General features: G+C 32.4%; 2 pseudogenes; both read left to right on the top strand.

The window, feature by feature from the left end:
- The first annotated feature begins 9,823 nt into the window (after positions 1-9,823).
- On the top strand, positions 9,824-11,519 carry LOC120281209 (annotated as a pseudogene).
- Positions 11,520-11,527: 8 nt separating this feature from the next.
- Positions 11,528-12,066, top strand: LOC120281207 (annotated as a pseudogene).
- The last annotated feature ends 858 nt before the right edge of the window (positions 12,067-12,924 follow it).

The following is a 12,924-nucleotide window of genomic DNA, read 5'->3' as shown; positions in this document are numbered from 1 at the left end:
AGACCATATTTGTTATTAACTAAATGTTGCTACACTTACCACCACATGTCCCAGTTTCATGTATGCAAAGAGCCACTTTGGAACTAATGACCAAATGGTCTATTGGTAGTTGGGTCCCTATTAAGATCATTCACAAGTGGTGAGAGTTCGAAACATGGGTGAGGTATATTTTTGGGAATATAAGTAATGTTGTGTGCGTAGTTTTAGCTTTTATGTGTGCGCGGGCTTGTGCACACCATTATTATTTTTAATGGCCAGGTCCCACATCTTGGGAAAAAAAGCCACTATGGAGTACTTGCTGTTAGTTTGAGTCTTTTAACTCATTCAAAATGTGGCTAATGAACAATATTAATAGGTGAAATTAAGACTCACACATATTTTCATTACAAATGTGTGTAATTTCTTTATTGTTAGCATGATAGTTATTCATAAAGGTATAAATGAAAATAACATTTGCTACAAAATAAAAAAAATAAAAAAAATAAAAAAAGCCCATTTTTCTTTACTTTTGTTTATCCGATTGGATTAATTATGCTATTGTTTTGTATCTAACTCTTAGTTTTGTTTGATTTAATAAGTGATGAGTGTACAATGTTCATGTATTTCATATCAATTTGTACACTCAATTGGCATATATTAGAACTATATTATGGAATTCGATGCTAAATACAGTGTGTTGTGCATTAATAGGCTTAGGGCAACGCTTAAGGATGAGAGAGAGAGAGAGAGAGAGAGAGAGAGAGAGCCAAAAAAAGCATTTCAGACCTTAAACGATGAAGTTGGAGCTCTCTCAGCATCATTAGAATAAGAACAAGTTAAACTGGGTGGATTACAGGAAGCTTACTGTTATCCTTATGGTCGTAAGACAATTTCAGAAGACCTTGGGGGCATGCTTATGCTCGTAAGGAGGATTCAGAGCCAATTTAGAGGACCTTACGGGCAAGGCTTGCACCCGTAAGGAATATCCAGAAGAGCTTACGATCACAGCATACGCCTGTAAAGGTAGTCGCAAGGAGCAGAATAGTAAAGCTTACAGTCCAGCGCTTACGACATTAAACTGGGCTGCAACATAAACAGAAGAACTTACGGACGGGCCGGGCTTACGACCGTAAGTCATCCCGTAAGGCTCCCGACCATCGTATCTAGCTTCCTAATGGCCTAGTCCTTACTCCCGTAAGCAGTCGGTTATAAATTGAACTTATGAGGATTTTTAGGACATCTTCTATTCTATTCTTTAATTCTTTAGGGCGATTCTTGGAGGCAAGGTTGAGGAAGAGATGAATCTCCAGTACTTAAGGAGCGATTTGGAGAAAGATTCGGATCTACATTCAAGAGGATTGAAGATCATAGCCAACAAACTAATCTTGGCAGTGTGCGTGGAAGCTTCTCTGGTGATTCTTCATCCTAGGGATTGAAAAAGGGAGTTTTTATGGCTTTCATGTTTTTCTCTATTATTTATATCTTGAATGCTTGACCTCCACTAATGGAGGGCTAATTTGTATATGTTTGGGCATAGTTAAACTTTAGGGTTTATTTTCTTAATTTTGGTTGTTGAATCTTTGATGCTTAATTGATTTAATGTTTGCAATAATATCTGTTTGAGTCTAATTGTGTGATTGAATGCTTGATTGCTAACGAGGTGAAAACCCTAGCAATCATACTTAGTATTGCTATTTGTTGAGAAAAAATTCCCACCTAGCATAGGCTGACTGCAATTTGAGAGGATAGTGGGTACACCTTTGGTTAGGGTATTTAGGAGACTTTGTCCCCTACAATCTTTTCAAGTGGACTGGTGATAATTCTCATGCTCTTTGCAATTATGTGGAGTGGATTTTAAGAGAAATTGCATCTTTGCTCTGTATTCGGATTAGGGGTAATCTCTCTCTCAGGGGAGAGATTATTTATTTAAGAGATTATTATTAATCAGTCCACAATAAGGTTTCATAGAGTGTTGATGCAATTGTGTGGATATCTGTATCAGCTTTGCACTTATTTAGTTGCATTTCGCTTGAGAAATCAGGGTTTTGTATATTTCTGGAAACTTTTTGGTTGAAATAGGATTGTATGTTTAGACAACCATTGTCCTTTGCCTCATAACTCTAGAGGAATGCTATACCCGAACATCATTGTCTTCCTTGATTTCTCTCCTATTACCTCCTGTATCTTCTTATGTTCATATGCTTTTATTCATACACATATCATTCAATCGTTTATGCTATTTTTTCGGGTCTAGAGTCATTCCTAGTGTTTACCTCCTTCCTTATGGACGAACACTCTGCTTTACACACACTATTATTATGCAATCGGCACGTACACTTGTGTCCCTATCAATAGGTTGTATGTTTCCTTAGTAATTACAAAGAACAAGATGTGAGTTTTGAATTTCTTATTTTGTTTTCCTCTATTTTTTCACTTTTGTTAATGGAAAGGTCACTTGACATTGTTGCTAATTCTTGTTTTTTATTTAAAAATTTCATGTTATGGAAACAAAACTAAGAAAAATGTTTGACACACCGTTTTAACAATATTTTTATGTTTTACAATTTTTTTTTGGAAACGTTTTCAAAACTCTTCCTCCCACCATGACTCTTTTACTTCTCTCTCTCTCTCCTTTTAATTTTTGTTTTTAAAAAAATATCAATTTTTTTACAAATAGTTTTTTAAAAATAATATTTATAAAACATTATTATTTGGCCTGAATATTTACAAATTTATTTATATAGTATAAAAAGTTTATATTTTTAGAAAGTATTTTGACCCTTGATTTTTATAAACTACAATAATATATATATATATATATATGAAAAAATATTTGTAAAATTCTATTATTTGAGCTTTTGGCTTTTTACTTAATCACAAAATATATTATTATTATTATTAGTGGTAATTGTCAAAAACACCTTGACAATTTTCTTTATGGACAATTACCCTTCTCAACTTTTAGTATCCTCAAAAAACCCCTCCTTTTTCCTCAACTGACTTTTCAACCCATCATGCATCTAACGGATAGAAACAGAGTCAGTTAAAATTTTCATGGACGATAATACCCTTGCATGGGAACACTACAACGAAAAAGGTTTATTGTGACATGTTTGAAACAACATTTTTGATAAGTGTTACTGTAAACCATTAAAATGATTTTTAAACGATCGTTGTAATAAATGTTGGTATACTTTTATTTGTTCCTATGTTTATAATGACATTTCTACTTATAGTCACAATATGTTTTTGTTTTGCGATATTTTTGAAGATTTTAGGGTCGTTAAAAAGAAATGTCTGTACAATATTATTTATTAAGACGCTTATTACGACCTATGTAACAAATATCATAATTTAATATGACTTTATTGCATCAATTTGTTATGACATATTTGAAAACGTTATTTTAAGTTAGGATATATATATATATAGATATATATTCAAAAAATATGAAAGATAATTTAAAATTAAAAAAAAAATGTTATTTAGGGAAAAATAAAATCGGTAATATTTTGAATTTCAAGAGTGCCAAAAATTAGGCGGTAATTTTTTTATGAGCGTTAAAACCTATGTGCGTGGCTTATATATACAAGATCAATTAAACAAGAAAGAAACTCTAATAATGTAAAAGACCTAAAAGTAAAGTTTTTGTCGGTTGAAAAAGTAAGTACCTTGATTTTTCTTTATTCTATAGTATTGTTTGCATTATTTTATTGTAAAATTATTTAAATATTTATTTATTTTTTATTTTGATGGATGATTAATAGATGATTAATTTTTAATTATTTTTTATTGTAAAAAAGTATGAGAATTTTAATTAATTTAATCCTAGGGTTTGAGAATATTTTTTTATATAAAAAAAGAAGATTGAATTTAATTGGGATAAGATCTCCCAAAATATCCCCTTTTTTGTTGGAAATTAAAATGTGTTTTGGCTTTTTTTTTGACAAGAGTTACAGACAGCCCGAAGGCCCTGCTAAATCGTCAGAGGCATGCACAAGCCTCGGTGGAGCAAGTGGAGGAGGGGGTCCATGCACACATGGGCGCTGGGATCACCCGTACACAACCAACGCTCACATCTCCCAGAAATGTCCTGTATACCAATAGACCATTTGGTCATTGGCAATGTGTTTTGGCTTTTCTCCTTGTTGATGTGATGATGGAGAGGTCTGTTAGGTAATATCGGAAAAATCAAATAACATTAAAAGGGCATCTTAAGTTAATTAAAAGGCCTAAAAAATTACCTCTTGATGATTTTCTTTCTTTTGATGCGCCGAACTTATCTCTCGGATTGTCGAGATCTCCTAGAACCGAACAAAAGTTCCACGCCTCTAGATCACATGCCGGAATTAAGAGACAATCTTCTCTTCTTCTCCAAATAACGGCTAGGGTTAGAGAGGAAGAGAGAGCTAGGGGATTTTCTCACTAGAGAGTTAATTGAGTTCGGTTTATAGTTGGAGAGGAGTCATATTTATAGAAACTTCATAAAACATGATAAACATTATTCAATTATGAGTTCTATTCGAAATATGAACCTTCATAATATGATAAACATTACCATAGAAGTTTTATTAGAAATATGAGTCCTAATCTAACTAAAACCACTTTTATCTTTGAGTCCTCATAATTTTGATTATCAATTCGACTCATCGAATTTAAATCAAAATTTAAACTTAAGACAAAAATCCTAGACCAATTTACAATTTCACTCATCCCATGAAGTAAAATTATAAATTGACAATTTTACCCCCTACTCAAAACGAGACTGATTTTTTATCCCTTTAAGCGTGACTCCCTAGGTTCGTTCCGATTGGCAATGGGAGGATACCAAAGGATGTGGGTGACACCTAGCCAGCCCCGTGGCCCCATGTCGTGGCCCAATTGAACACGAATGAGTATATCATTACGAACCTTTCCGATTATGATTACCATATGTGTATAAACCTTTCATTTTTGTATCCCAACCGAGTGAGAGCCATGGTAATTGTCAAACTCACTGAACTTGATCATATGCAAATAACTATAGTAGGGTGAGATTACCAAACTACCCTTCTTGTCCCACACGATTAGTTTGACTGCCTTGGCCAAGGTCTTCTAATCTCACATACTTATAATCGTATGGGATATTGACTCATTTACTTCCGAGAGAACGAATTCCTTCTTGGTGATCACTCACAACTGCTACTTGCCCGACATAGTCGCACTTCGAGGTTGGCCCTACCAAAAGGTAAATTGAGCCTAACAATTCTAGTAACAGACAAGATGTCACAAGTACATTGTGATCATGATACCTCAGGTCTAAGGTCCACTTATATGATCATAACCAACAATCCCAATCATTAACTGTCAAAGAGTAAAACCCATGTGATTGGATTGTTGCGAGTCATGTTCAAATACACCAATTCCCAATGATGTATTTATGACATATGCTCCCACTATTCCATAGTGTTCAACTAGCGCTCTTTGTCAAAGTATATGTCATACAAATTCTTATGAACCTTTAACCCCCAATTAAAGATTCTCTGATTTGCGAACTATTTAAGTGTATAAGTACCAAACCCTTCTAGTGCTCTTCTCTTCATCCCACAAAGAGTAGAAGGTTTAACTTAATACACATGGACTATGATATTCAAAACTAATTATAATGGCATCACAAGATTTATATGAACATCAAAATAAATGCATATTTAATAAGAATAAGAATGTATAATACAAATGAAATGCCCAAATACAAGTATTCTCGTTGGCATTCGAGGGCATAATCCTAACAAGGTCATGATATCATGCGGTGGTCATGGCATAGGTCTAAGGCTTTAACTCTTGAGATTTCTTTTTTTCTTTTTCATTTAACTCTAGTTTTGTTGAAGTTTTAGAATTAGCTATGTTTTTTAATTTTTAATTTTTTATAAGGTTCTTTCTATGAGACACTTATAGCTTTGGTGAAGTTTTACAATTTGCCCCTTATATAATTTTTATTTTTTATAGAGTTATCGTTATAGTTATGACCTACACATAGATGATAGGTTGTTGAAGTTTTATATTTTATCCTTTTTTTTCTAAGTTCAATTTTTTAAGGGTTCTTATTATATACAAATTATATATTATCCATTTAAATAAATAAAGTTTATTTGTATTCTTTTTATGCAAATTATATATCCTCAACATAGTTTTTTTTTTATATTTCAAATTAGTATATTATTGATTTTAATATATCATATATGTTGATATTTAATTTAATTTAATTTTTATATTATGTTGATTTTGTTAAATATAAAAATTATTGTAGGTTGGAGATATTAGAAGTAGTCCTTGTTCTCAATTAACTACTTCTCAATTTCATTATAACGATAATGATCATGATTTTTATAATATTGTCTAATTACATTTTAAAATTTAAAATTTATTATTTATTAATCACTTTTCTTGTTTAAATTGATTTTGATATCTGCTAATGTATTTGTATATTTTATTTTTAAAAATAAGAGGCCACCATGATAAATTTAAAAATTATTCCAAGGATTGAAGCCTTAGCTTTATTATAATGTTTGAAATCTATTTCTTTGAGATTTGTAGATCATGTTAATATTATTTTAATTAGTAATTACATTTTCAAAATTTTTAAATTTTTAAATTTTATTATTTATTTATCACTTTTCCTTTTTAAATTGATTTGGATATCTACTAATGTATTTGTTTATTTTATTTTTGCAGATAAGAGACCACCATGATAAATTTAAATACAATTCCAAGGATTGAAGCCTTAGATTTATTATAATTTTTAGAAAAACTATTTTTTTGAGATTTGTAGATCATGTTTACATTATTTTAATTAGTGATTATATTTTTAAAATTTAAAAATTTAAAAATTTTATTATTTATTTATCACTTTTCTTTTTAAATTGATTTGGATATCAACTAATGTATATGTATATTTTATTTTGCAGATAAGAGACCACAATGATACATTTGAAGACAATTCAAAGGATTGAAGCGTTAGCTTTATTATAATGTTTGAAAGCTATTTTTTGAGATTTGTAGATCTTATTAGCAGTACTTTAATTAGTGTTTTAGTGCTAGGTGGGATTTTTGTATTTTTGATAAATAATTTTAATTACTATTTTATTATATTATCTAAATTAATTTTATAGAATTTAAATTTTATTTATATATTTAAATTGTATATAAATAATATTTAAATTAGTCTTGTGAAAAATTATACAATATTTTTCAACATTTATGAATGTTGCATTTTGTTGTTATCCACAACTACTATACGGTTAAAACAATAATAATGAAGTGTCGATATAAGAGTTTTAAGAAACACTTAACAAATATTATTGAATAATTTTTGTACAAACATTTATAAATGAAATCTAATTTGTAAATTAGATATGATGAATAACTTTTACCAACATTTAAAAATATCGACTTAAATTGGGATTCACAATTTCTTTTTTGTTAAACCAATATTTACAAAAGGTCAATATAAGTAATTTAAGAGACTTTCAACAAATGTTACTATATAATCTCTATAACAACGATTACAAATGTTGTAATATTTCAAAATTAATGTGATAAAAACTTATGGCGACATCGACTACAAATGTTGCACAAAATAAAAACAAGTGTTGCTCAAGCCATATACAAATGTTATAATAAAATTCATATTGAGACTGTTTGCAAATGTTGGAAAAATATCACAATAAATGTCGGAATATATAGGTACTGAATTGAAGTTTCATGGAAATGTCACAACAAAGTATACCGACTATGGCAATTACAACATATAATCGACATTTGTTACAAAAGTCGGTTTAGAGCTATTGCAATGGTTTTTGGCTATTTTATGACACATGACAAATGTCACAAAAACACTTTTTTGTTGTAGTGGAATTTGTGGATAATCACCATATAGTGCAAAATGACCATCATGCCTATTATGTAACCACTTTGGCGCTTGAGAAGAAAAAACTAGAAGATAAACAGATTTTTTTTTTGGTAATCCCGAAAGAACTTCATCTTTATTGGAGGAACTTTTTCCTCTCTTCGGCCTTTCATCTACTTGCAAGAGAGGACCCGCACTTCTTTCCCTTGTTCGCCAAGCGTTTGATCCCCAAGGATATTGTGTTATAGAGAAAATAGTTACAGGAAGCAAGCTTCCTTAGGACCTACATTGTCATTCCTCGAACGCAAAGAGGTAATAAGTCATTGAGAATTTGTGTTATAGTTTTACATTATATGTTAATGCGTATCTGATTAAGTTTAGTAGTTTTTGTTAATAATTTTTTGTTTCTATTTACGAATACGTTTTATACATTTAACAATAGTTGTTTTTGTTTAAGTTATCTTATTTCCGTTTATCAATCCTGGTTTCTGTTTAAACTAACACATTTTTGTTTAACAGTCTAGGTTACTGTTTAAGTTTACTCGTTTATGTTTATTCGATTACGTTAAAATGCATTGTTAAATGTTTTACTTTTTATTTGTTGGGTTTCAATATTTTTACATTATATGTTAATGCGTATCAGAATTTATAGAAAACATCCAATCTTCAACAATTTTGGGCTTACAAGGAATTGCGAGCAAGACCAAAAAGGCAATATGTAATCAAATGCAACTAAGAAAAGGTCTCTATGGTAGAAAAAGGAAATGCTCTGAATGAGTCCATATACATTAACTAGTCACTTGCACAACTATTTTGTAGAAAGGTACCTAATATGTCAATGTTTATATATATATATAAAAATATAATATATGTCTTAATAGAACCCCATGTCCTAATGGAACCCAGATCTCAATTTAATTTAAATTCTAATATATTTTAATCATAGGTATATTTAGAATTAAAATTTAATTGTCCTAATCTTAATCTTAATTGATTATTTGGTTGCTTTGGACTAGAATACCAATCCCGAGGCGAACAAAAAATATGCAAATTACAAAATTGCCCCTGAGAATATATCTTGAGGCAAATAAAAAAATGAAAATAACAAAATTGCCCCTGAGAATCTATCTCGAGGCATAAGTGCAAATTACGGCATAAGTGCAAATTACAAGATTGCCCTTGAGAACACATATCTCGATGCAATCTCAAATCTTAGGATAGCCCAAATACGCATCCCGAGGCAACCTGAGAAAGTGCAAATCCCGAAGTACCCGAACATGTATCCCGAGGCAAATTGGGATAATTTTTAAAAAAATTTAATTTCAAATTCGAAATTAATTGCATAAATTGGAATAATTCAAAAAAAAAATTTAAACAAATATATAATTTTAAAATTTGAAATTAATTCGATCATATCCTATTTGGTCGTTGTGATTTTATGGGTTTGATCGTTGTAATTCTATGGGGGGTTTGGTTTTTGGAGGATAAGCATGGAATTGATCTTATAAAGAGGGAAGAGAATTTAAAAAAAAGGGAGAAGAATTGGAATTTTGAAAAAAATTCGGAGAAAAGAGAGAGAAGGAAAGAAGATGAAGGAGACGGTGCATATCTCTCTCCCTCTCCCCGTATTCATATATATATATATATATATAATTTCGTTGCTGCCGCCGTTGCTTGTCACCGTTGCGTTGCCTGCCGCGTCGCCACTGCCGCTGCCGTAGCTCGTCGCTACTGCTGTTGTTAGCCGCCGTGGCATGCTTGAGTGGCTGAAATAATGCCGCCAAGCATGCCGTCTGACGCTCACCGCTACCGTCCACTCATTGCCGTTGCTCGCCGCCACAGCCTGTCTAGGAAGCCGCCGTCGTGATTGAATGGCTGAGATAATGCCGCCAATCATGACTGACACCATGGATAATGCTCGCCGCCGTAGTTGTTTGATGATGTTGCTGCTCACCATGGATGCTGCTATCTTTGAGCGTCGTTGCTGTCGCCATCACTGACACCGTCGCCGCTGCCTCTGCCTTTCTCCATGCTGCTTCGTTCTCCTCGTGTCAATCGGGCCGCCTTCTCTCTTCATGGCCACACCATTGCCGATTGTTGCTCCGTGAGTAGACATCGTACTTTCTTGGCGGATGCATCACCCGAAATGCCCCAAATACACATCCCGAGGAGAATTGGGATTAGGTAAAATAATAATAATAATAAAAATAATAATAATAAAAAAAAAAAAAATAAATAATGAATAATGAATGAATAAAAATAATAAAAATAATAAAAAATAAAAAAATTAAAAAATATAAAAATAATAAAAACTAGATAATAAAAATAAATAATAAAAAAATTAATTTAAAAAAAGATTTAAAATTTGAAATTTTAAATTTGATTAAAAAAAATCTTTGTTGTGATCTAACGGAGAGGTTGGTGGAAAAGATAATTAAAATTTTCTTATTTTTGAATTTTGAATTTTGAATTTGGTTTATCCACATCTCGACTTGGTTGTGATTTGACGGAGAGGTTTAGTAAAAAAAAAGATAAGATCTAATGTTTCTTTTTAAAGAGAGGGGACCAGAAAGGAGAAAGGAGGAGATTTTGAAAAAAAAGAGAGGAGAAGAATTGAAAAAAAGGAAAAAAATTCAGAGAAGAAAAGAAGGAAAGAAGACGAAGGAGAAGGTGTATATCTCTCTCCCTCTCCCCGTATTCATATATACATACGTATATATATAAAAAATTTCGTTGCTACCGCCGTTGCTTGTCACCGCTGTGTTGAAGCCTCGACTAAGAACAAGCATCTTGAGAACATTGTTCACACGCCTCAGAAAATTTAAGTTGAAAATGAATCCCATGAAGTGTGCTTTTGGAGTTCTCTCTGGGAAATTCTTAGGCTTCATCGTGAGGCATCGGGAATAGAGATAGATCCTTTCAAGATAAAGGCACACTTCATGGGATTCATTTTCAACTTAAGTATGCCCAAGCATCCAAAGGGTGGTCATCTGTTGAAGCCTCGACTGAGAGCGGAGAAAATGTCATGATGAATGTTTCATTGGAAGAATTGTACAACATTCCAACTGCAGAGTATGTGAATAGGCATGCGTTTGTAAACAGACAGCTCACAGTATATCATGTTGCTTTACATGCTTGTGTCGAACTTAAAAAAAAAAAACAAGGAGACAATGGAAACTCTTCTTGCTATGCTAAAGACAGATGGCTCCACTTATGATGCTTTCATTGTGATGCAAACTATGAGTTGTTACTTTCACTATGGTGATATTGATTCTGGAGTTAAAATCTTCAAACTCAAAACCACCTACAGCTGAGTTGTTTGTGACCCAAGTTGAAGGAGCGATGGTTGTATATACTCCAAAAGGGATGCAACTTGCTCAAGAGACACTAGAGAAAATGAATGCTAGAGGAATTTTCTTGAATGCAAGGATGTGTGGTGATCTTCTTCTTATAGCTGCCGGAGAAAAAATGGGTGGATATACTACTGCAAATTACGTATGGGATCTATTGCAAAGTCGAAAAAATCAATCCTTCTTTTCCTGCTGTTGAAGCCTATTACAAGGGTTTAAAGAAACGGGAGATACCATCAGACGACCCACAACTTGTGCTGGTTGGGCACACATATGATAATCTTTCCATTCGATCTGCCCGAAGAAATGAATCATGGAGCAGTCACACCGTAATTCGGACTCAGAGAAAGAGAAATGGATGATAGGAATCATGGCATCAGGGGTGAAGTTCATCCTTATGGTGTATTGCAGAATGTACAAAATGAGATTGTAAAAGCATACACATAAGACCATTTCTTCGATGTTGTGACGAACTCGATCGGTCTACTCACAGCGGTCCTCGGCATCAAATTTGTTTGGCGGATTGATTTTCTCGGAGCCATTTTGATTGCAATATACACAATAAGCACATGGGCAAGGACAGTGCTGAAGAATGTATGGTCATTTATAGGACAAACAACACCACTAGAGTACGTAACAAAGTTGATATATGTGATATGGAACCACCATGAAGAAATCAAGCAGATAGACACAGTGAGGGCCTACACATTTGGGTCTCATTACTTTGTGGAAGTGGACATTGTCCTTCCTGGGGACATGCCCTTAAGCCAAGCTCATGACATTGGTGAGACTCTTTAAGTCAAGCTAGAGAACCTCCTGAAGTTGAACGTGCACTCACAGACCAGAACATAAAGCCATGCTCTAAGTTTCCATTATGTTAACAATAACAACTGTTTTAGTTTCCTTAATTTTCCTTTCTTTCTTCCTGTCTTTTTTTCTTCTTGTTATGGTGAATGGATGAAATGAACCATGAATTATTAAAAAAAAAAATCATCATTATATGCATGCATACGTGCATGGCATATTAAATATTATATATTATATAGGAATAAACGAGAAGACTACTAGTTATATTGGCAAAAAAAGGAAAAAGGGATTCATTATATGTATGCACAGATACAAAATGCATGAAAATATAAAAAAAATAATAAAAAAAGATGATTAAAAAAAATGCATATGTGCATGGCAATATATATATATAATAAAATAAAAATAAATAAAAATAAATGAAATGAGAAGCACGTGGGGACCCACCTTTGTACGTGGGACGAAAATGATGATGATAAACATGGAGTTATCTCAACAAAAAAAAAATAAATAAAAATAAATAAATAAAAAATAACTTACCATGCACGTTGAATGAGATGCATACATGCATTTTTAGAAACCCATACATGATTTAGCTTCCTAAATATGCTAAGGTGTTGATGGATTGTGAAGCAATGGAGATTTTGGAAGGAGCCCAAAACCACCTTCTTGTATCATCCAAGGATCCTAAGATAAAAATGCCCGAATCATTCAATAAAGCACTACAACATTCCAAATACGGAAGCCATTACCGAAATGTCCAATCTATGAGACAAGTCTTAGACACCCTCAAAGTTAATGGAGTTACAGATGGTGAGATATGCATCGGGAACATTCTACCAGAGTTTGTTGATGAGGTTTATGTACTTACACCTTCTTTAAAGGACAACAATGATAACAATG

Source organism: Dioscorea cayenensis, chromosome 17 (assembly GCF_009730915.1).
Source record: "Dioscorea cayenensis subsp. rotundata cultivar TDr96_F1 chromosome 17, TDr96_F1_v2_PseudoChromosome.rev07_lg8_w22 25.fasta, whole genome shotgun sequence".
NCBI lineage: Eukaryota > Viridiplantae > Streptophyta > Magnoliopsida > Dioscoreales > Dioscoreaceae > Dioscorea > Dioscorea cayenensis.
The sequence above is the reverse complement of the archived record's forward strand: the minus strand, read 5'-3'. Positions and strand labels throughout refer to the sequence as shown.